The sequence below is a fragment of the Thalassophryne amazonica genome, chromosome 9 (genome assembly GCF_902500255.1).
Source record: "Thalassophryne amazonica chromosome 9, fThaAma1.1, whole genome shotgun sequence".
Lineage (NCBI taxonomy): Eukaryota > Metazoa > Chordata > Actinopteri > Batrachoidiformes > Batrachoididae > Thalassophryne > Thalassophryne amazonica.
The window spans coordinates 48,335,572-48,360,106 of NC_047111.1; the positions used below are offsets into that span (position 1 = coordinate 48,335,572).

Consider the following 24,535-nt stretch of genomic DNA (forward strand, 5'->3'; position numbering starts at 1 on the left):
CACTTTGGCAAATTTCACTGCGAGTACGACAGTGATTGTCTGCAGACTGCTGTCGTGCCAAGAGTGTGAATGGCCACACATTTTCTAAGTGCCATGGGAGCGGTGTTAGATGTTTGTGTGTGTCACCTGGAATTTGGCCGACACCTTCCGCGAGAGGGTTCGATGGGCTCACACAGCGCACACTCTGTCTTTCAGCTGTTGTGCGCAAATAGCTGTAGCAACAGATGTAAGAGGCGTTGGAAGCAGCTATGAAATTACACGGTTTACATATGATTCCTGCTTCATGCGCACTACAGTGATTAAACAATTGTCCATGCATCTGCTTCTTCAACTTCATATCCAGTGATTTCAGAGAGCAGCTGTGCAGCCATCAAGCTTTGCAACCATGAAGTCATAGATTCTTGAACACTATGACCTTCCAGAGAACACTGAAGGAAATTTCAAGAATTTGTGCAAACATGAAACTGTTCAGATAATTTCTTCAAAGAAGACCTTTGAGTATGACGTGAAAATGTGTTCATTTGAAATGCATTCCTGGGGGGAAAACATAACTGTGTACACTTGCAGGTATTTGCTATTTTATACTTTAAATAATCAGATGACATGTATTTCTCTAATATGCCAAGTAATAAGAAATCTGTGGTTTTGCTGTTTGTCAAGAAATTATTATATTATAAGACACATTTTCCTCTGCAAATTGTGATACATGGGGTCTGATCTTTTACCTGAATATTCATCATCCAGAGGGGTTGTAGGACACGTCTTGGTGGAAATTCCAGGCTGTATAGGGAGCTGAGAAAACTAGCTGGGATGGCTCAGCAAATACACAAAAAGAGGGGATTGCTAGTTGAGCAGTTGTATGACACTGATCCTTCTGATAGGATGTTTGATATCTCTGGTTTCAGGGTTCTTGTGGCTTATTTATCAGTCAACAACCAAATATTGCAGCAAATACTGCAGCTGTTCAGCAACCAGACCATCCTGGCATCACATTCAAGAAGTTAAAACCATCGGCTACATCCTAGCTCTTAAAGTAGTCATTGAACCCAAGAATATTGGCAGTGCTTCTTTGCAGCTGAAGTTCATTCATTTATCTTCTATACTATCTTACTCCAATCAAAGGTTGAAGGGGAGCTAGAGCCTATTCCAGCAGTCACTGGATGAGAGGTGGGGTACATCCTGAACACAAAGCCAATGTATCGCAGGGCTACATACTGACAAACTCATTCACTCTCGCACTCACAACTACAGTCAATTTAAAGTAGCTAGTTCACTTCAAGTGGAAGTGGGACAAAGCCAGAGCACCCTTAGGTAACCCACAGAGAGGAAAATGTGCAAACTCCACACAGAAAGAACCAGGCCGGAAGTGATTCCAGGATCTTCTCGGAGGAAGGAACAGTGCTAACCACTAAGGTCACACTCCACACGATGATAAGTGAATGAAGGAAAAAAGTCACAAAGTCACAAATCGTCAAGAAAAGGTAGACGAATGATCCCGTTACTGAAAAACCTGTGGATCAAGAGTGCAGAAAAGAATGAAACAAAACCTAAACTAACAAAAGAAAAACTAAGGGAACATTGAACTTGGTGCTTTAAACAAAATCAAAATGAAACATTCATGATGACGTGACTGACAGCCGGTATGAGACCGAGCACAGCCAGCCTTGTGCTCATGTCCGCAGCACTTGCAGGTGCAGGGTCTGGTGGTCTTAACATTAAAGTGTGTGCACACGCAGGCCAGCCACAAACAGCTGGAACATGCATAAATAAATACAGTAGTTGATAAAACGTTCTTGCCACTATTGTTTCTGTATGAAAACATTGCTTTTCGTTCCACATATGGACAAGTCATCACCGATACAAGGATATTACATTCAGCTCGTCAGACCTTTATTTTCAGATATCGTCAGCGTTCGTTCAAGACATCAGACTTGGCAGACTGGATGAAGGTGGACGACACTCAAATGGAATGCTGACATTACGGGAACTACAGATGACAGAAAGCGAAAGAAAATACGAAAGAATTGAGGTTGTCGTTGGGAGTCATTCATATTTTTTTTAACAGTTTAAAAATTCTGACAAAGTGTCAGCTACGGGAACGAAGCTGGATGATGGTTAAACAATGTCAATGTAAGTCCAGATTTCTTGTTTTGTTTGGGCTTCAGTTTCCCTTGTTAGTGCCGTGTGACCGGGGGCTTAATCCACTGTGCAGCCTCAGCAGCATGTGATGATTTTTTTTTTGCAAAGCATTAAAATCAGTGGACTGGGAAGCTGTCTGGGACATCCTGGGAATTTTTCAGGATACCCAACAAGACAGCCAATACACAGAATCTTTGACGTTTTCCCAATGAAAACTGATGTTTATCAGGGATGTGTACTGGCTTCTACACTGTTCAGTGTGTTGGGAAAGTGAATGCACGGACCCACGTTAGGGGCATAAATGAGCGGTCAATAGGAATACCAATAAATAACAATTTATTATGCAAAAAGGTGCAAACAGAGTCCAAAATATGCAGAGTCCAATTAATAATAAATAGTGACACATGGGCAGGCCCAAGGGTAGGAGACGCCTATCCAGAGAAGAGCCGGGACCCACAAAGTTCCACCGCCAGCCGGAGGCTTGCAACACACCAGAGCCGCCAAGTCCTGGTACCCCCAGGTGGCCACCGCTCGAGGCTGTCGGACCGGTACTGCTGGCAGGAGCAAAAACAGGTTAGGGTGGGTGAATGTTCACCCAGCAAACTGTCAGCAACTTACAGTTATACTCTAGGAGGAATAAATCCAGATACTCCCAGAGGGCAGAGGAAAAACTCGTGGATGTGCAGTGTCAGTTGTTATACTTAGTAAGTCATAAGTGAGGAGTGGAGAACGCCAACTCCTCCAACTTCCACAAACTCGGCTACAAGCTGCAAGTATAAATCACAACTGCAAGACCAGAAAACAATGAATGTGCATACGGCACAAAACGGCTCCTGAGTAGGTTTACCTGTGTGGTAAGCTGATAACTCGGCAGAGTTATAGTGTCTCTCCCAGGCTTTTATGGATGAGATGATGAATAATGACAGACAGCTGACAGCCTAACGGTGCACCTGGAGGATCCATAAGGCCAGTGCGCCCTCTGGAGCCCGAAAAATGCCCACAGGCAGGGCACCATCTGGTGGTGGGCCAGCAGTACCTCCTCTTCGGCGGCCCACACAACACAGTGGTTGCTACTGAACAGTGCTAAATGCCAAGATTTAGTCCCGCCCCAGGACGCTCAGCATCTCTGGGGTTGAATGGAGCTGTGGGCAGGCCTGGGCTCTGGACTTCCGCACAATGATTGAAAGATTAGTCGAAAGGCTGAATCCTGTTTTTATTGACAGCTATTTTGAGATATAGTTATGTGAGAACTAATTTGTGCTTTTTTGCATATTTATGCATTTTTAAATGTCCATCCATCCATCCATCCATTTTCTTTCACTTATCCTTGGTCGGGTTGCCGGGGCAGCAGCTCAAGCAAAGCCGCCCAGACCTTCCGATTCCCACACACCTCCCCCAGCTCCTCCGGGGGAACCCCGAGGCATTCCCAAGCCAGCTGAGAGATGTAGTCCCTCCAGTATAATCTGGGTCTTCCCTAGGGCCTCCTCCCGATGGGACGTGCCCAGAACACCTCTCCAGCGAGGCGTCCAGGGGGCATCCGGAAAAGATGCCAGAGCCACCTCAGCTGGCTCCTTTCGACGTAGAGGAGCAGTGGCTCGACTCTGAGCTCCTCCCGAGTGACAGAGCTCCTCACCCTATCTCTAAGGGAGCACCCAGCCACCCTGTGGAGGAAACTCATCTCGGCCGCTTGTACTTGCGATCTTGTTCTTTCGGTCATGAGCCAAATCTCAAGACCATAGGTGAGGGTCAGAACGTAGATCGATCGGTAAATTGAGAGCTTTGCCCCCCTGCTCAGCTCTCTCTTCACCACGACAGTCCGATACAGCGACCGCATCACTGCAGATCTGCACCGAATCTGTCTATCGATCTCACGCTTCATCTGTCCCTCACACGTGAACAGACCCCGAGATACTTAAACTCCTCCACTCAAGGCAAGGACACCCCACCGACCTTTTTCCGGTCGAGAACCATGGCCTCAGATTTGGAGGTGCTGATCTTCATCCCGGATGCTTCACACTTGGCTGCAAACCACCCCAGTGCACGCTGAAGTTCCTGGTTTGACGACGCCAACAGGACCACATTATCAGCAAACAGCAGAGATGAGATTCTGTGATTCCAAGCCGGACCCCCCTCTACACCCTGGCTGTGCCTAGAAATTCTGTCTATAAAGGTAATGAACAGAACCAGTGACAAAGGGCAGCCCTGAGAGCTGGTCCAGTGTGCCGCGACAAGGACGAAAACCACACTGCTCCTCCTGAATCCAAGGTTCGACTATCGGTCGAATTCTCCTCTCCAGCACCCTGGAATAGACTTTACCGGGGAGGCTGAGGAGTGTGATCCCCCTGTAGATGGAACGCACCCTCCGGTCCCCCTTCTTAAACAGAGGGACCACCACCCCGGTCTGCCAATCCAGGGGTACTGTCCCCGACCGCCACGCGATGTTGCAGAGACGTGTCAACCAGGACAGTCCCACAAAATCCAGAGACTTAAGGTATTCAGGATGGATTTCATCCACTCCAGCAAGGAGCTTTCTGACCACCTCGGTGACTTCGGCCTGGGTGATGGATGAGTCCGCCTCTGAATCCCCAGTCTCTGCTTCCTCTTCTGAAGACGTAACGATGGGATTGAAGAGATCCTCGAAGTATTCCTTCCACTGCCCAACAACATAATTTAATCATAAAATACTGTATGTAATAGAGATATAAATTGTGAAAAGGACTGTTATGACTAGGGATGGGTATCGAGAACCAGTTCCTTTCGGGTATCGTTAAGAAATGATTCGATCCACCGACATCAATAAGCTTTGTGCTTAACGATTCTGTTATCGGTCCTTCAGAGTGGCTGTTGTTTTGGGGGTGTTTGTCAGGAAAATGATAATTTCTCTACATTGATTGCAGACCCTGCAGCGGGTCCTTAATCAACTTTTCTGCAGCTCAGCTTTGCTTTGAAACTTGAACCAATTGAAGCAGTGGTTCGCAGATTGAAGCAATGCTTCGATCGATTGCTTCGTTTATTCTTTCTTTCTTTCGTTTAATTTCCCCCCACTAAAACCCTAAAGAGCATACACCTGTGAGTATTATTTACCTTTTCTATGTTAAACCGACCTGTTATGGTCTTCTGAAACAGTTGATAGATGTATTTTATAACTTAAAAACGGGAGTGATGCTATTGCGTTAGCATGTCTATGGCATTTTCAATGTTAAAAGTTAGCATTTAGCAGTTGCAGCTGTCATCACGTTCGGGTGCATTTGTTTTCAAATTGTAATATTTCTTAAATTTATTTTTGTTGACATATTAATAATCTAATGATTATTATATACAATTTTAGAGAAAGAGACAAAAAGAAACTGAATAGAAACACAACAGAAAATATATAGTAATAGCAACTAACAGTGAACATAAATAAATACATAAATAAATACATACAGAAATAAATAAGTGTTTCCTGTGAACACCTAGTGACTCTCACACCTCCATTTCATCCCTGTCTTATTTAAGTTTAATGACTGTTTCGGTCAAACGATATTTTCAGTTTGTTAATTTCTTCAGTGATTTCCTCCAGAACTATCTGCCAAACTAGAAAACTGCTGCATCCTAGTAAGAGCAGAATACTACTGGAATGAATTTGAATAAGGAAAGTTGTTTTTTTTTTTTTTCCTCACTAAATGGATGCTGCACTCACTCCAGTTTATTGTCTGGAATAGTCACAGATTGTATTTCAGAGCTTCTACAACCCCTGGCAAAAATTATGGACTCACCGGCCTCAGAGGATGTTCATTCAGTTGTTTAATTTTGTAGAAAAAAAGCAGATCACAGACATGACACAAAACTAAAGTCATTTCAAATGGCAACTTTCTGGCTTTAAGAAACACTATAAGAAATCAAGAAAAAAAGATTGTGGCAGTCAGTAACTGTTACTTTTTTAGACCAAGCAGAGAAAAAAAATATGGAATCACTCAATTCTGAGGAATAAATTATGGAATCACCCTGTACATTTTCATCCCCAAAACTAACACCTGCATCAAATCAGATCTGCTCATTAGTCTGCATCTAAAAAGGAGTGATCACACCTTGGAGAGCTGTTGCACCAAGTGGACTGACATGAATCATGGCTCCAACACGAGAGATGTCAATTGAAACAAAGGAGAGGATTATCAAACTCTTAAAAGAGAGTAAATCATCATGCAATGTTGCAAAAGATGTTGGTTGTTCAGTCAGCTGTGTCTAAACTCTGGACCAAATACAAACAACATGGGAAGGTTGTTAAAGGCAAACATACTGGTAGACCAAGGAAGACATCAAAGCGTCAAGACAGAAAACTTAAAGCAATATGTCTCAAAAATCGAAAAGCACAACAAAACAAATGAGGAACGAATGGGAGGAAACTGGAGTCAACGTCTGTGACCGAACTGTAAGAAACCGCCTAAAGGAAATGGGATTTACATACAGAAAAGCTAAACAAAAGCCATCATTAACACCTAAACAGAAAAAAACAAGGTTACAATGGGCTAAGAAAAGCAATCGTGGACTGTGGATGACTGGATGAAAGTCATATTCAGTGATGAATCTCGAATCTGCATTGGGCAAGGTGATGATGCTGGAACTTTTGTTTGGTGCCGTTCCAATGGGATTTATAAAGATGACTGCCTGAAGAGAACATGTAAATTTCCACAGTCATTGATGATATGGGGCTGCATGTCAGGTAAAGGCACTGGGGAGATGGCTGTCATTACATCATCAATAAATGCACACGTTTACGTTGATATTTTGGACAATTGAAAGGATGTTTGGGGATGATGAAATCATTTTTCAAGATGATAATGCATCTTGCCATAGAGTAAAAACTGTGAAAACATTCCTTGCAAAAGACACATAGGGTCAATGTCATGGCAATGTCAATGAGCAGATCTGATTTGATGCAGGTGTTAGTTTGGGGATGAAAATTTACAGGGTGATTCCATAATTTTTTCCTCAGAATTGAGTGATTCCATATTTTTTTCCTCTGCTTGGTCTAAAAAAGTAACCGTTACTGACTGCCACAATCTTTTTTCTTGATTTCTTATAGTGTTTCTTAAAGCCAGAAAGTTGCCATTTGAAATGACTTTAGTTTTGTGTCATGTCTGTGATCTGCTTTTTTTCTACAAAATTAAACAACTGAATGAACATCCTCTGAGGCCGGTGATTCCATAATTTTTGCCAGGGGTTGTAGAATTGAAACATTTTTGTGCAGGAGGTGTTGGGGGTAATTTTGGGTTTCAGCTTTTTTTGTTTTTCACCACTTTCATCCCTGAATATGAGTTGTGATTCACTTTTGTGCGGATTAAAGTTACTAACTGGGACTCCTGTCTCGTTGCGAGAATGAAACGAGAATCTTCCTCCGTTCTGTTCACACAGCTCCAAACATTGTGCGGCTCTCTGACGAGTCAAGTTAGAATGATAGAATTCAGTATGAATTAATAACTTCAAAGTGAAACACCGTTTTATTTTTATTTATGTCCAGAAATCAAGGATACAGTGACTAATTTCATATTTATTTACTTTAAGACTCAATGAAATACATAGAAAACCTGTAAAGCCTACTTTTAGTACAAAATTCACGAGGTATCGATAAGGGAATCGATAAGGAATCGGATCGATAAGCAGAATCGATAATGGCATCGATATCGATAAAATCTTATCAATACCCATCCCTAGTTATGACTGATTTACATATTTGAATTCACATATAAATAAATTGACAAATTTTATGATTTAAGCTAACAATGAGCTTCCCCTCTTTAAAAGACCAGCAGCCACCACTGGAAAAGTGCAATATGAATGCAGACCATTTACCATTTCACACCTCTGGTTTTTCATACTTTGAGACTGAGAGACACCAAGGAAGAGCTTATGGAGTCAAGAGTTCGGTGGACATAGGTGTTTGTCCATGCTGATACCTTTGCTTGACAACAAAGTTTCAAGTCTTTAGGGTCCTGGTTAATGTATGCTTGTGGGACTTGGACACGAACCGCTGAAGTAATGTGACAACTCTGTGTTTGGTATTTTATGTTACCACTGGAATAACTTTGTGTCAAACTAATGGCTACTTAGGGAGACTCTGATGTGCAGTATTACTTGATTGTGAGGGAATATCATGACATTTTGGCCATGTGTCACATTTCTCTGGGCATGATACAGCACACAAGTGTGTCAGTGCTGATGACCCCAGTGGCTGATTAAGGCAATGGTGGTATCCTTGTTTTTTTGCCTGGCTGTGGTAGATAGATGGTTACTTTGGCGAGATGTTGGTTCTGCAGTTGTAGTGTGGCGGATGCACCTTATTGTCAGTCTTCTATTTCCTTCTTCAACTAATGCTTTTCATACAGCAGGTCACTTTTTAATGTTTACTTACTTTTGGTCTTGTTTCTTATACTATTCATGGTGGTGATCAACCTCTTTTGGAAGCAATATTTTTGTTTTTGTTTTTTTATTCTACATCATCTGTGAAGGCTGCTTTCATGGGAATCTGCTTTTGAAGTAACAGAAACTTTTCAGCTGTCAGCTCATTTCTGAAGCCATCCTTCATACTGGTCGGCGCCTGCTGCACCCCTTCACCTGCAACTGCCAGCTTCTTTTTGAAAGTAGACTTTATGGCAGGCAGCTCCTTGCATAAAAGATTCATGATAGTTGCTGGTTCATTTTTGAAACCATCGTTCATTGCAGAAGAGCTCCTTCTCTGTGTAACGTCTCTGCTGAAAGGGATGGCTTATGGCATCAGATCGTCTGGTTCCCATTTTTATTATTTTATTATCTCTTTTTCCTTTTCACTCAATTATATTGGTCCTGCTGGACTTCATTTTTTTCATAATTGGGCTGTGTAAAACCAGGGGTGTACTAGTCGTAAGCAACCCTTTCCATCATGAATACACACATGTAGTGATGCACCGATCCACAATTTTTCACTTCCGATCCGATACTGATACCTGAATTTGGATATCTGCCGACACCGATAATTTCCTGATCCGATACCAGAGGTCTGTTTGCTTTAATATTATCATTATCATCATTGTTGATTATATGAGGATTTTCTTAAAAAAGGAGACCTTAAAGTTCAGCTACAATTTGCCTCAGGTGCATCTAAGGGCCCAGTCCCACTGGCGTTTAGATTTTCGTATGAATTACGACGTGGTTTATATTTGATAAACATCCACAATATCCGTGAAACATGCTTGTATGAGTCGGCCGACACCCACACCCGTCCCCAATTATCCACAGAGGCACGTTTTTCTGTTGCCAGGATTTTTGAGCTGCACAAAATTTTGGTTGCAGATGACAGCTGCCTTCCATACTCAATACATAATCTATGCGCTGTATAACCTTGATAATCGCAATGCATCCAATCCGTTTCGTCAATACATGCTTTATACATCTGTGATTGTTCCTCATATATTCACTATGTATTATTAATATATCCGTAATTCATGCTGGGACATTTGTCATTTTTGGCCAATTTTGTTGCAGACGAGAACGAACACCTGTAATTTGTTTTCTCAATTCATGCACAATTAATCCTCTCCCCAGTGGGACCGGGCCCTAAGATGAAAGCCTAGATGTGATGTTTTGGTGAAAGAATTAAGTACTTTTATTTTTTTATAGACTTTTATAGCCTTATTTTTATAGACATAAAGAGAAAAGACAGCACTCTCTCTCCCTCTCTTTGTCTCTCTCCCAGTATTGGGTATTGGAACCTGATACCGATCCGGTGTAACAGTTTATCATCCCCCCTGGATAACTCCCTCCGGAAACTCCCTCCCTCCCTCACCAAGGAAATCTTACCCCCCCCAATATCTTGCCAAAACTTTGTTTTGGCAGGATATGTTTGTCAGTACGTATGTATTTTTGTTTGTAATCATTGCATTTTTCACCTTTAAGTCATTGTGCAGCACACAGTTTACATCGCAAACTCTTGCAACTTCACATATAGCAGCCCTAGTAAGGTACCTTTCAGTACACAAAAGGATCAAGCTCAAGGTCAAAGGTCAAGGTCACAGGAAGGTCAAACACTAAATTAAACTAAACAACTTTCCTGTTCGCAATTTTTAAAAGTTTGCCTACAAATTTGCCATGAACATAGTCATAGGCCTTGCCCATTACCTGGGATAAGCGATTGACCTTGACCTTAAGGGTTTTGCTTGCGGTCAAATGTCACCTAAATTAGGTCAAACTTCAGATTACAGTAAAACATGTTGTGTAATACACCAAATTGATAATATTTTATGATTACATTTGTACTAGCAGAATATAGTTATATGATTACAAATAGATAAAACATTTATTATAAGTAAAGTGTTCATTACAGCAAACTAATACTATCATACTGGGTGTTGAAAAAGTAACATAAATGTGTTGTTTGCTTATTGTCATACTCTCAGTATACGTAAGTATAAGAAGTAAAGTGATTTTTGCATGGTAGAGAAGAATCTGTTCCAGGGACGTTGTTCTTTTGAATACATTTGATATTCACTTATTGTGGGGTCACTTGCCATGTAGTTCAACAACAGTTGGGACTCTAAAGTCATTCTTCATGCTACTAAAACTTGAAGCCACTTTGCTGTAATATTTAGTGGATAAAAATGATTTGAACACATCTTTATTAATTCTTTCCCCCGTCGAGCTGCTTGTCCAGTGAGAATCACACTGTTTCAAATAATCATATTTGTCAATTTCATGCTACATTTATATTATTCTGTTGATTCCTATCTGCCACTCTTTATATTTATGACCTAGTTTGTACAAAAGAGATTTGAGAAAGGTGGCAGACAATATAGGCACCTCATTTTCATTATGTTTCTTAAACATATGTTTCTTTGCATACTATTGTGTCTGTGTGTATGTGTTTGTGTGTGCATACACTATATTTATTTATTAACTTGTTTAAATATATGTGTTAATGTTTTAACTGTATGTTTTAGTGTACAGCACATTGGGTCAGCTTTGGTTGTAGTAAAGTGCTTTATAAATAAAGCTGGTATGGTATGGAACTGTGTGTTCTATACATATACTGTGGATATTTTATGCAAAACTAAACTGGAGTATTTTCCATTACATTTCCAAATCAGGTTCATATACAGTGAGGAAAATAAGTATTTGAACACCCTGCGATTTTGCAAGTTCTCCCACTTAGAAATCATGGAGGGGTCTGAAATTTTCATCTTAGGTGCATGTCCACTGTGAGAGACATAATCCCAAAAAAAAAACAAAAAAAACAAAAACAAAACAGAAATCACAGTGTATGATTTTTTAATAATTTATTTGTATGTTACTGCTGCAAATAAGTATTTCAACACCTGTGAAAATCAATGTTAATATTTGGTACAGTAGCCTTTGTTTGCAATTACAGAGGTCAAATTTTTCCTGTAGTTTTTCACCAGGTTTGCACACACTGCAGCAGGGATTTTGGCCCATTCCTCCACACAAATCTTCTCTAGATCAGCCAGGTTACTGGGCTGTTGCTGAGAAACACAGAGTTTGAACTCCCTCCAAAGATTTTCTATTGGGTTTAGGTCTGGAGACTGGCTAGGCCACTCCAGAACCTTGATATTCTTCTTACGGAGCCACTCCTTGGTTATCCTGGCTGTGTGCTTCGGGTCATCGTCATGTTGGAAGACCCATCCACGACCCATCTTCAATGCTCTAACTGACGGAAGGAGGTTGTTCCCCAAAATCTCGCAGTACATGGCCCTGGTCATCCTCTCCTTAATACAGTGCAGTCATCCTGTCCCATGTGCAGAAAAACACCCCCAAAGCATGATGCTTCCACCCCCATGCTTCACAGTGGTGACAGTGTTTTTGGGATGGTACTCAGCATTCTTCTTCCTCCAAACACGGCGAGTGGAGTTAAGACCAAACAGTTCTATTTTGGTCTCATCTGACCACATAACTTTCTCCCATGACTCCTCTGGATCATCCAAATGGTCATGGGCAAACTTAAGATGGGCCTGGATGTGTGCTGATTTAAGCAGGGGAACCTTCCGTGCAATGCATGATTTTAACCCATGACGTCTTAGTGTATTTCCCACAGTAACCCTGGAAACAGTGGTTCCAGCTCTCTTCAGGTCATTGACCAGCTCCTCCCGTGCAGTTCTGGGCTGATTCCTCACCTTTCTTAGGATCACTGATACACCATGAGGTGGGATCTTGCATGAAGCCCCAGTCCGAGGGAGATTGACAGTCATGTTTAGCTTCTTCCATTTTCTAATAATTGCTCCAACAGTTGATCTTTTTTCATCAAGCTGCTTGTCAGTTGCCCCGTAGCCCTTTCCAGCCTTGTGGAGGTCTACAATTTTGTCTCTGGTGTCTTTGGACAGCTCTTTGGTCTTAGCCATGTGAGTAGTTGGAGTCATACTGATTGTGTGTGTGGACAGGTGTCTTTATGCAGCTAACGACCTCAAATAGGTGCTTCTAATTTGGAATAATAAGTGGAGTGGAGGTGGACTTTTTAGAGGCGGACTAACAGGTCTTTGAGGGCCAGAATTTCTGCTGATTGGCAGGTGTTGAAATACTTATTTGCAGCAGTAACATGCAAATAAATTATTAAAAAATCATACATTGTGATTTCCGGATTTTTTTTTTTTTTTGGATTATGTCTCACAGTGGACATGCACCTAAGATGAAAATTTCAGACCCCTCCATGATTTCTAAGTGGGAGAACTTGCAAAATCACAGGGTGTTCAAATACTTATTTTCCTCACTGTATTTCTAGAGTATATTTGGAAGGGGGATTTAAAGATGTTTCAGAATAGGAAATATGATTGTAGATACCTATGGAGAAATACAGAAAGAATACCAATATTCTGCCTCCCATTCTACTCTTTCAAACCCTAGGAACTACAAGTAAGCCTGCAGTCTGAGAGCGAAGCGCTCTATTGGGGTGATATGGTACTACGAGGTCCCTAAGATAAGATGGGACCTGATTATTCAAAACCTTATAAGTAAGAAGAAGAATTTTAAATTCTATTCTAGAATTAACAGGAAGCCAATGAAGAGAGGCCAATATGGGTGAGATATGCTCTCTCCTTCTAGTCCCCGTCAGTACTCTAGCTGCAGCATTTTGAATTAACTGAAGGCTTTTTAGGGAACTTTTAGGACAACCTGATAATAATGAATTACAATAGTCCAGCCTAGAGGAAATAAATGCATGAATTAGTTTTTCAGCATCACTCTGAGACAAGACCTTTCTGATTTTAGAGATATTGCGTAAATGCAAAAAAGCAGTCCTACATATTTGTTTAATATGCGCTTTGAATGACATATCCTGATCAAAAATGACTCCAACATTTCTCACAGTATTACTAGAGGCCAGGGCAATGCCATCCAGAGTAAGGATCTGGTTAGACACCATGTTTCTAAGATTTGTGGGGCCAAGTACAATAACTTCAGTTTTATATGAGTTTAAAAGCAGGAAATTAGAGGTCATCCATGTCTTTATGTCTGTAAGACAATCCTGCAGTTTAGCTAATTGGTGTGTGTCCTCTGGCTTCATGGATAGATAAAGCTGGGTATCATCTGCATAACAATGAAAATTTAAGCAATACCATCTAATAATACTACCTAAGGGAAGCATGTATAAAGTGAATAAAATTGGTCCTAGCACAGAACCTTGTGGAACTCCATAATTAACCCTAGTCTGTGAAGAAGATTCCCCATGTACATGAACAAATTGTAATCTATTAGACAAATATGATTCAAACCCCCGCAGCGCAGTGCCTTTAATACCTATGGCATGCTCTAATCTCTGTAATAAAATTTTATGGTCAACAGTATCAAAAGCAGCACTGAGGTCTAACAGAACAAGCACAGAGATGAGTTCACTGTCCGAGGCCATAAGAAGATCATTTGTAACCTTCACTAATGCTGTTTCTGTACTATGATGAATTCTAAAACCTGACTGAAACTCTTCAAATAGACCATTCCTCTGCAGATGATCAGTTAGCTGTTTTACAACTACCCTTTCAAGAATTTTTGAGAGAAAAGGAAGGTTGGAGATTGGCCTATAATTAGCTAAGATAGCTGGGTCAAGTGATGGCTTTTTAAGTAATGGTTTAATTACTGCCACCTTAAAAGCCTGTGGTACATAGCCAACTAACAAAGATAGATTGATCATATTTAAGATCGAAGCATTAAATAATGGTAGGGCTTCCTTGAGCAGCCTGGTAGGAATGGGGTCTAATAAACATGTTGATGGTTTGGATGAAGTAACTAATGAAAATAACTCAGACAGAACAATCGGAGAGAATGAGTCTAACCAAATACCGGCATCACTGAAAGCAGCCAAAGATAACAATACGTCTTTGGGATGGTTATGAGTAATGTTTTCTCTAATAGTTAAAATTTTGTTAACAAAGAAAGTCATGAAGTCATTACTAGTTAAAGTTAATGGAATACTCAGCTCAATAGAGCTCTGACTCTTTGTCAGCCTGGCTACAGTGCTGAAAAGAAACCTGGGGTTGTTCTTATTTTCTTCAATTAGTGATGAGTAGAAAGATGTCCTAGTTTTACGGAGGGCTTTTTTATAGAGCAACAGACTCTTTTTCCAGGCTAAGTGAAGATCTTCGAAATTAGTGAGACGCCATTTCCTCTCCAACTTATGGGTTATCTGCTTTAAGCTACGAGTTTGTGAGTTATACCACGGAGTCAGGCACTTCTGATTTAAAGCTCTCTTTTTCAGAGGAGCTACAGCATCCAAAGTTGTCTTCAATGAGGATGTAAAACTATTGACGAGATACTCTATCTCACTTACAGAGTTTAGGTAGCTACTCTGCACTGTGTTGGTATATGGCATTAGAGAACATAAAGAAGGAATCATATCCTTAAACCTAGTTACAGCGCTTTCTGAAAGACTTCTAGTGTAATGAAACTTATTCCCCACTGCTGGGTAGTCCATCAGAGTAAATGTAAATGTTATTAAGAAATGATCAGACAGCAGGGAGTTTTCAGGGAATACTGTTAAGTCTTCTATTTCCATACCATAAGTCAGAACAAGATCTAAGATATGATTAAAGTGGTGGGTGGACTCATTTACTTTTTGAGCAAAGCCAATAGAGTCTAATAATAGATTAAATGCAGTGTTGAGGCTGTCATTCTCAGCATCTGTGTGGATGTTAAAATCGCCCACTATAATTATCTTATCTGAGCTAAGCACTAAGTCAGACAAAAGGTCTGAAAATTCACAGAGAAACTCACAGCAACGACCAGGTGGACGATAGATAATAACAAATAAAACTGGTTTTTGGGACTTCCAATTTGGATGGACAAGACTAAGAGTCAAGCTTTCAAATGAATTAAAGCTCTGTCTGGGTTTTTGATTAATTAATAAGCTGGAATGGAAGATTGCTGCTAATCCTCCGCCCCGGCTACGAGCATTCTGACAGTTAGTGTGACTCGGGGTGTTGACTCATTTAAACTAACATATTCATCCTGCTGTAACCAGGTTTCTGTAAGGCAGAATAAATCAATATGTTGATCAATTATTATATCATTTACCAACAGGGACTTAGAAGAGAGAGACCTAATGTTTAATAGACCACATTTAACTGTTTTAGTCTGTGGTGCAGTTGAAGGTGCTATATTATTTTTTCTTTTTGAATTTTTATGCTTAAATAGATTTTTGCTGGTTATTGGTAGTCTGGGAGCAGGCACCGTCTCTACGGGGATGGGGTAATGAGGGGATGGCAGGGGGAGAGAAGCTGCAAAGAGGTGTGTAAGACTACAACTCTGCTTCCTGGTCCCAACCCTGGATAGTCACGGTTTGGAGGATTTAAGAAAATTGGCCAGATTTCTAGAAATGAGAGCTGCTCCATCCAAAGTGGGATGGATGCCGTCTCTCCTAACAAGACCCAGTTTTCCCCAGAAGCTTTGCCAATTATCTATGAAGCCCACCTCATTTTTTGGACACCACTCAGACAGCCAGCAATTCAGGGAGAACATGTGGCTAAACATGTCACTCCCGGTCTGATTGGGGAGGGGCCCAGAGAAAACTACAGAGTCCGACATTGTTTTTGCAAAGTTACACACCGATTTAATGTTAATTTTAGTGACCTCTGATTGGCGTAACCGGGTGTCATTACTGCTGACGTGAATTACAATCTTACCAAATTTACGCTTAGCCTTAGCCAGCAGTTTCAAATTTCCTTCAATGTCGCCTGCTCTGGCCCCCGGAAGACAATTGACTATGGTTGCTGGTGTCGCTAACTTCACATTTCTCAAAACAGAGTCGCCAATAACCAGAGTTTGATCCTCGGCGGGTGTGTCGCCGAGTGGGGAAAAACGGTTAGAAATGTGAACGGGTTGGCAGTGTACACGGGGCTTCTGTTTAGAACTACGCTTCCTCCTCACAGTCACCCAGTCGCCTGTCAGGGGTGAGAGGGAACATTTCCAGGGTGAGGGGTAAGATATCCTAGGATACTGAGGGGGGGGGTAAGATATACTGTTACACTGGGATTGGATCCGTCTCACCCCTACTAACATAAAAATAAAAAATCTAATTTTTAAGTAAAATATTCATTTTTATTGTAAACCATAATATTTCATAATCACCAACGAATTATTTGGCAGATTGGCCAGGAATCTCCAAAAACACTCCAATCTCTCATGGTATCATGCAAATCATCGAGGTTTATCCTACCTTAGATGAGACAGTTGATGTATGTTAAAAATTATTTCTTATTGTTGAACAAACCTATCAAGCATTCTCTTGTTTTATTTATTCTTTATTGTTTTTTTGCAGCTTTTATTTATTTATTAATTTTTTGGTTGCTAGTTGGGGGATGCTTCCCGTATCCCCCCCCGGATTCATCACTGTGAAAAACAGGGGGAAAAAAATCATGTATTATAAAATATGTATCCTTTTTGCTTTTCTCCAAATAGCAGGTGTTGACGATTTTGAAAGAACAGACAGAATATATTTGATTTTTTACCTTTTTTATGCAGACATGAGGTTCCATTGAGATTAAAAATCTCTTTTTCAAGAGCTGCCTGGCCAAGGTTGCAGTCATCACAATATATTAAAATGCAGGAAATACAATATGTTTAAAAAAAGGAAAGAAGAAATGTAATTTCTCCCAGATCTATCAAAACCAAGGGTATGTTTAAATAAAGTAACCGCTTGGTGGAACGTAGCTGGTAAGCTGACACAGAGAAGGGTACAAAGAGAAGCTGGACATTTACTTATTATTTCTTGAAAGACAAAAATATACCAGTGCTTTTGTCTGCGAGTAGTTAATGTCGTCCATTTCACCAAATCATAAAGAATGCAGTGGTATTTACATTTGTAATGAAACACAGAGACGAATCAAGGCTCTATGAAATGGAGGCCGCAGCATGCATATACAATATATCACCTTAATCAATCACAGACAGAAAAATAGCTTCCACAAGACATTTTCTTTTCACAAAAATTAAAACCAAATTTATTTCTAAAATAAAAGCTCATCTCCACTTTGATATTAATCATTATATTAGCAATTTCTGCATTAATGGACAGCTTGTCATCTCTCTGTCAGACATAAAAATGTTATGATCATCAATCAACTATGAGTAAATGAGTAAGACCATAAAATGTGTTTCTGAACATTTGAGACCAATTTTGAACTCATCAGAGCAAATTATAATTACTGGAATGCAGTCTCAAAGGAATGCACCACCTGTGCTATGGGAGGTGGGTAAGCATGTGTGTAAATCACCGTCATCAGCATATAAATGTGTTTATACTTGAATGTCTTTACCCAAATCATTCATGAAAATTGCAAACAACATATGTAGCAAAATGGAACCCTGGGGGGCGTGGGGGGGGGGGGGGGGGACTTTAACTATCTCAAGAATGTACAGTATCTGCACATACTGAGTCCCAATCACATGCTTACATTTTCCTAAATAGTATGCTTGCACAGGGAGCACTGCGAGCACATTAAAATCAGTCTAGTGTATATGCTTGACAATTGAACATCTCTGCAAAGCCTTGAGCAAATATTTGCACAAGTTAATCAGTTTGAACATTAAATATCTTGTCTTTGTGGTGTATTCAATTGAATATAGGTTGCAGAGGATTGTATTCTGTTTTTATTTACATTTTTCACAATGTCCCAACTTCATTGGAATTGGGGTTGTACCTTTAATGTTTGACATGAAACTGACAGAATTAAGATCTTGCAGTGCTAATAAAATACATTTAACCTCATTTGTGTTTCACTGGCATGGTTGTTGAGCAGTGCAGTTTTAATCTGCCCTGTATTTTTCATGTATTTTTCCTGATTTAATCTTGTGGCCTCTGTCTTGACATCCTTCTGACTATTGTTGTTTCCAAGTGAATCATTGAAGCCTTTTCTTACATATTTTCCTCAAAACAGAACCAGGAAATCAGTCCTCTGTTGTTGTTCTTATTATATTATTGTTGTTGTTGTTAGTGGTAACAGCAAGGGGTCAGTCATGTATTCTCACACCTGAAATCATTTTCATTACACTTAAATTAAATTTTGGGGGGGGGGAATGGATGTCATTCCAATATTGTTATTATGATATTCTCGGCAATCACATCTTGATTGTGTCATTTCAACACCACTGTGGTGGTGCACAGAGGCAAAAACAGTATCACTGTTCAAATACTTAATGTAACCGGAAATGTCAATTTCCGCTTTGGTGCTGTTGTAATTCAGCAATGCTTGTCCTTCCTGGTGCTCAAAGTGGCATCTCGTGCAAAGAGTTCATCAGGAACACATTTGTTTTTTTCTTTGAACAGTGGAACATAAGAGTTTGTGTGTCTCTGAAGGCAATTTAGAAGATAAAATGATCCTTCTTTTTAGTAGTGAATAAGACAGGTGGTAGGTGGCAATTGAGGCTTGTTCTTTCTGACTGTCCCCAACATGGTCATTTTTTCAAGCTGAGGGTTGGGGTGGGGGTTTAGCTGTTGACCAACAGCATATGAGATGACAAAAACTGTTGTGTTGGAAGAAATGCAGTCTTTTCCTGGCCCATCTGCTTTTCATGGTTTCCTTTGGGCATACCATCAGCAGGTGTCTTGGTATAAATGTGCATCAGATATTGCCAACACCATTTTTCCATATTCTGGCAGTTTGATTGGCATTTGGTATGAATTACCAGTATCTCCTAAAAGTGCCACTCATTTATCACCCTGGCTACCCAATGACCAGGATAATAAATGAGCATTAGAGTGTCTATTGTTTTGATCAAAACTTCTCTGGTTGCTGCCAGATGGAGGCCCGGTGTCGCCAACTGAACGGACCCCCTAAAAATTGGTCCACTCTGCCTTCACTGTCCATGCGTCATTTCAGAGCTTCAGCAGCAATTCACCGATTATCACCTCATTTCTGCTTCAAATTGCACTCCAGTCATCATCTAACTGAGCAACAGATATCTGAAGCTTTTGTACAACAATCATTTCCACATAAATTCAGCATTATTTCATAATAAAAGACGGGGTGATCAGAAAGTGATCAGAGCACCACTAAGGGCCCAATTTCGAACTAGAAATTGTGACAAAGTGTGAGGCCCGCAGGGCCGAAGCTCATAGGCCGGGGGTCTGGGGGTCGCTGCAGGCCCCCAGAAGCCAACGGCTTCTAGATAAGCTCAGATGCATTCTGAGCATCCAGAACAGTAATTTTAATGTTTTGAGAAGACCATAAAGTTGACACCATTTGACTTGTGCAATTTGAAACTTTGGATATAAGTACTTTATTCTGAGAATAGCCAGCATTGATTTTATTAACATCCTGGTGTAAATAAGGTATCACCACATGTATAGAACTCAAAAAGAATGATAAGTTGAATTTTCATTAAAAAAACAACAACTACAATGTGGTAAAATGTATTCATAAATATGAAAGAACATGCTGTTATTAATTATTAACTATCGCATACTGTATTTTTTTTCAAGATTTGTTTTTGCATAAGTTTGAAAAAACAACAGATCATAAGTTTAGGATAAATGACTTATCATGAATTTAATTTTCAAAGTGGCACTAATGACAACACTCATACTGAACATAATTTCGCTTGCATAGACTGATTTTGGAGATCAAGCAATAATTGTAGATGGGCTTTCTGAGGTCCCAGATAGCTTTTCTGATTTCCTTTTCTAACTTTCAGAATTTAGTAAATTAGCATATGGTCCATTGATACTTATGTCTAGACACTAGTCCCTAGAGGCAACAATTTTTGGTTTCAAATCTGGGCAAATGCAGTCCCAGAAAATTCTGAATGTGACAGAATGTGGTGTTGTAAACAAGTCAATGCTGCTAAAAATACAAACTTGCAGAAAAAAAGATACTATTCTGACATGGTTTTGCACATAAGACTGACATAGTTTGCACATAAGACTGGCAAAGCATGTTTCAAGTACACACATATATGTCAGAAGGTGGGGGGGGCATACCATATTCTGCCCCCCTGGTTGAAAAGGTGGGGGGGACATGCCCCCCCTATCCCCCACCAAATTGCGCCCATGAGCGCCACAACAACATATCGGAGTCTGACGTGCCAGTATGTCATTTCAGAGCGTCAGTAGCGACTCACCGATTATCGCCTCGTTTCTGCTTAAAATGGTCTAGTTTCTGCTTAGAACTGACTTCAGAATCATTTAAGAGGATTTACTTTGTTATCTGATGGTTAATAATCACATTATTCCCTTTGATCACTTTGGGTGTAGAGAGTCAGACTCAGAGAGTCAGTCTCAGATGCGTTGCTGTGGCACTCTGATCGCTCTTCTGTCTTTTATTACGAAATGCTGATTTTATGTGGAAATGATTGTTGTACAAAAGCTTTAGATAACCGTCGCTGAGATAGATGATGACTGGAGTGCAGTTTGAAGTAGAAGCGAGGCGATAATCTGTGAATTGCTGCCGATGCTCCAAATGACTCATGTGCAGTGAAGGCAGGGCGGACCAATGTGGAGAGGGGACCGTTCGGTCTGCAAAACCGGATTTGTATCACAGTTGTTGAAAGTTGCTGTCTGCCATGAAGAATTGCCCAAACACACTCTGCATCACATAAACTGGTGGTAGATTTGTTTCTGGATCCAGTTGTTTTTGAGAAATGTCTGTCCTTCAGGTTGGTCAGGTTTAACACTATGGTTTCAAAGGACTCTGTCAGGCAGGATTTTATGTCATCAGCCTGGGATATGGCACATGTCGTTGGCTCTGGGGTCATCCTGATAATATTTTAAGATGACAATTCTCCTCTCAGGTGCGCATGAAGACTAGGATGTATTCCAGTTCTTTCAGTGGATATTAAATATATAGCAGCAGTTCCAGTAGGACTGTCTTCCACATCACTGAGTTGTTCCACTTCAGTTGTCTCTTGATTTTGTAACATATTCTGTGCTGTCTTGTCAACAAATTACATTTCCTTTTTCATTGCAGCTTTGCTGTCTTTCCTGGCCTACCTCCTTGTTAAAGTTATGATCAAAGTTACCATCAAGAATCTTACATAATGTATAGCTTTTTTTTGTTGAGCTGCCAGAGGATGATTTGTGAGCAAGGTTTTAAGAAAGCTTTTTTTTAACAATGCTGAGAAAAAAAAAATCTATTATTCATAGGCTCTGGCAAAAGTTGAGGCATGTACCCTGTATAATATTCTTAGCTCTTGGGGGTCTGACTTGTTCTAGGGGATAATGAGGATAAACAGATTACAATTTAGTTCACACTGAGGCACCAGATCAATAGAAGCAAATTTGTGTTGCTTATTCAATACACCATAAGGCCTGAAACACACCGCAAGTGTTACATGCATGTTTCAGTTACACTATATGCTGATTTTCATTTTGTTATCTATTTTAGTAGATTATTATTATTAATTTCATTTGCTAAGAGGGACAATGTACAAAAGAAAAAAGAACGTAAATGTACACAATTGCAGCCATAGGCTGATTTCCATTGTTTCTCCCCTTGCCAGATGGTACAGGCAAATTCCTATAATAATAAAACAAAAAACACATAATAAATTCATATTAAAAAAACACACACACACACACATAAGATCATTTTAAACACAGTACACTCTACAATGCACACAGATTGTATCACACTTCAATTCCCAACCCTTTCCTAATGTCCTAGGTTCTATTGCCTATGATGGCAGTTGTGGGTGGACATCAACCATCCCTTCAGATGTTTTTTATAGGTACTTAGAGCAGGGCATTCCCTAACAGTGGATGGTAAGATGTTCCAGAGATGACCACCCTTTACAGATAAAGCCATTTGGCCAAAGATGGTGCGTCTACACGGACACAGTCACCACGGTCAGCTGCTTGAGTGGCTATGGCCGCGGGGCTGCAGAAGGACCTGAAGGACAGACCTGAATAGACAATCAAATATGACGTCTGTTGGTAATTGGACCAACAAAAAAAAAATCTGATCAAACATGGAAACAGATGATAAAATATATGACATAGACACTAATATTGATGAAAGTATATTTGACTTAAAAATGATTGGTTGCGAGTATTATACGGTAGAACAGCTAAATAGTGAAAAAATTGCAGAAGATACCCTGTCACTCTTACATATAAACAGTCGAAGCTTGTATTGTAAAATGTCGCAAATAAAAGATTATTTAAATCAGTTTAAAAATAAATTTAATATTGTTGCAATCACTGAATCTTGGCTTAATGATGATCTCATGACTGATGTTCAAATAGAGGGATATGAGCTGTATTTTGTGAACAGAAGAGATAAAAGGGGCGGTGGTGTTGCTCTGTACATAAAGGCTGATATCTGATATGATATGATATGATAGATCTGATATGTACAATTGTAGAAGAAATGACAACTGTGGATGACATCATAGAAATTGTAACAGTGGAACTTGTACATGAAACATCTAAAAATATTTTAATCAGTTGTGTATACAGAGCACCAGACACTTGTGTTGTGAAATTTACAGATAGAATAATAGAGCTATTCCATCAAATTAAAAACAAAATGCTTTTTATATGTGGAGACTTTAACATCAACATAGAGAGCTCCAGTTGCCAAAGAATAAGTGATTTTGTGAATTCAATGTATAGTTTGGGGTTATTCCACTTGATAACAAAACCAACCAGAATCACATCGCAAAGTGCAACGGTAATCGACAATATATTTACAAATAGAACAGATGAAATTATCAGGAATGGGATCTTGATGACAGATGTTAGTGATCATTTACCAGTCTTTTCAATATTTAAATATAAAAATAGGTACAAGAAAAAAACTGTTATAAACTTGGGAAGAAGTTTATGTCAGTGATGTTAATGTAGCATATAACTCATTTATGAAAATATTGATGAAATCATATAATAAAAACTGTAAATTAATAGAAATTAGTAAGAAAAGAGTAAATAAACCATGGCTGACAAAGGGAATAAAAAATGCTTGTGCAAAGAAAAACTGTTTATACAGGTGCTTTTTAAAAATGCAAACAAAGGAAACAGAACACAGATACAAAAAATATAAAAATAAACTACTGACAATAATTAGGAAACAAAAAAAAAAGATTATTATAGTGAACAATTAAATAAGAATAAAGATAATATGAGGGCAACATGGGGAATTATAAAAAGTGTGATTGAAAGTGATGGAGCGAAAGCAACTTTTCCAAATTACTTTGTCAAAGAAAATAAAGAGATATATGACATAAAAGAAGTGGCAAATGGGTTTAATGATTATTTTTCAAATGTAGGATCAAGTCTGGTGGGAAATAAACCAATAGTAGAAGATACATTACATACACTTGTAAATACGGTCAATAGTATTTTCCTGGACAATGTGGAAAAAGATGAAATAAGAAATATTGTAAAAAAAACTGTGTAAGCAAAAGATCAACTGACCATGAAGATTTAGACATGATGACTGTAAAAAGTATAATAGAAACTGTTATTGAACCATTTACTTATATTTGCAATCTGTCTCTGTCAACAGGGATTTTTCCAGATGAAATGAAAATTGCCAAGGTAGTCCCATTATATAAAAATGGAGACAAACATAAATTCTCTAATTACAGGCCAGTATCATTGCTTCCACAGTTTTCTAAAATTATGGAAAAAGTTTTTGTGACAAGGTTGGATAAATTCACTGAGAAACATCATATTTTAAATAATGCTCAGTATGGATTCAGAACAAAACATTCGACAGCTATGGCAATTATGGAATTAATAGAGAAAATATCAACAACAATAGAAAATAAGGATTATTTTGTAAGTATTTTTATTGACTTGAAAAAAGCTTTTGATGTTATTGACCACTCAAGATTGCTTCACAAGTTACAACAATATGGAATAAGAGGTGTTGCACATCAGTGGGTAAAAAGCTACTTGGAAAACAGAAAACAGTTTGTTCAGATAAATAATATCAAATCAGAATTGTGTAAC

The 24,535-nt window shown here is 39.5% G+C and overlaps 1 long non-coding RNA gene across 1 annotated transcript; it reads left to right on the forward strand.

The window, feature by feature from the left end:
- Positions 1–77: 77 nt before the first annotated feature.
- LOC117516523 lies at positions 78–22,135 on the forward strand. The gene is made up of 3 exons (XR_004562447.1): positions 78–88; positions 8,897–8,899; positions 22,015–22,135. It is a non-coding gene; the product is annotated as an uncharacterized LOC117516523 (long non-coding RNA).
- Positions 22,136–24,535: the final 2,400 nt, after the last annotated feature.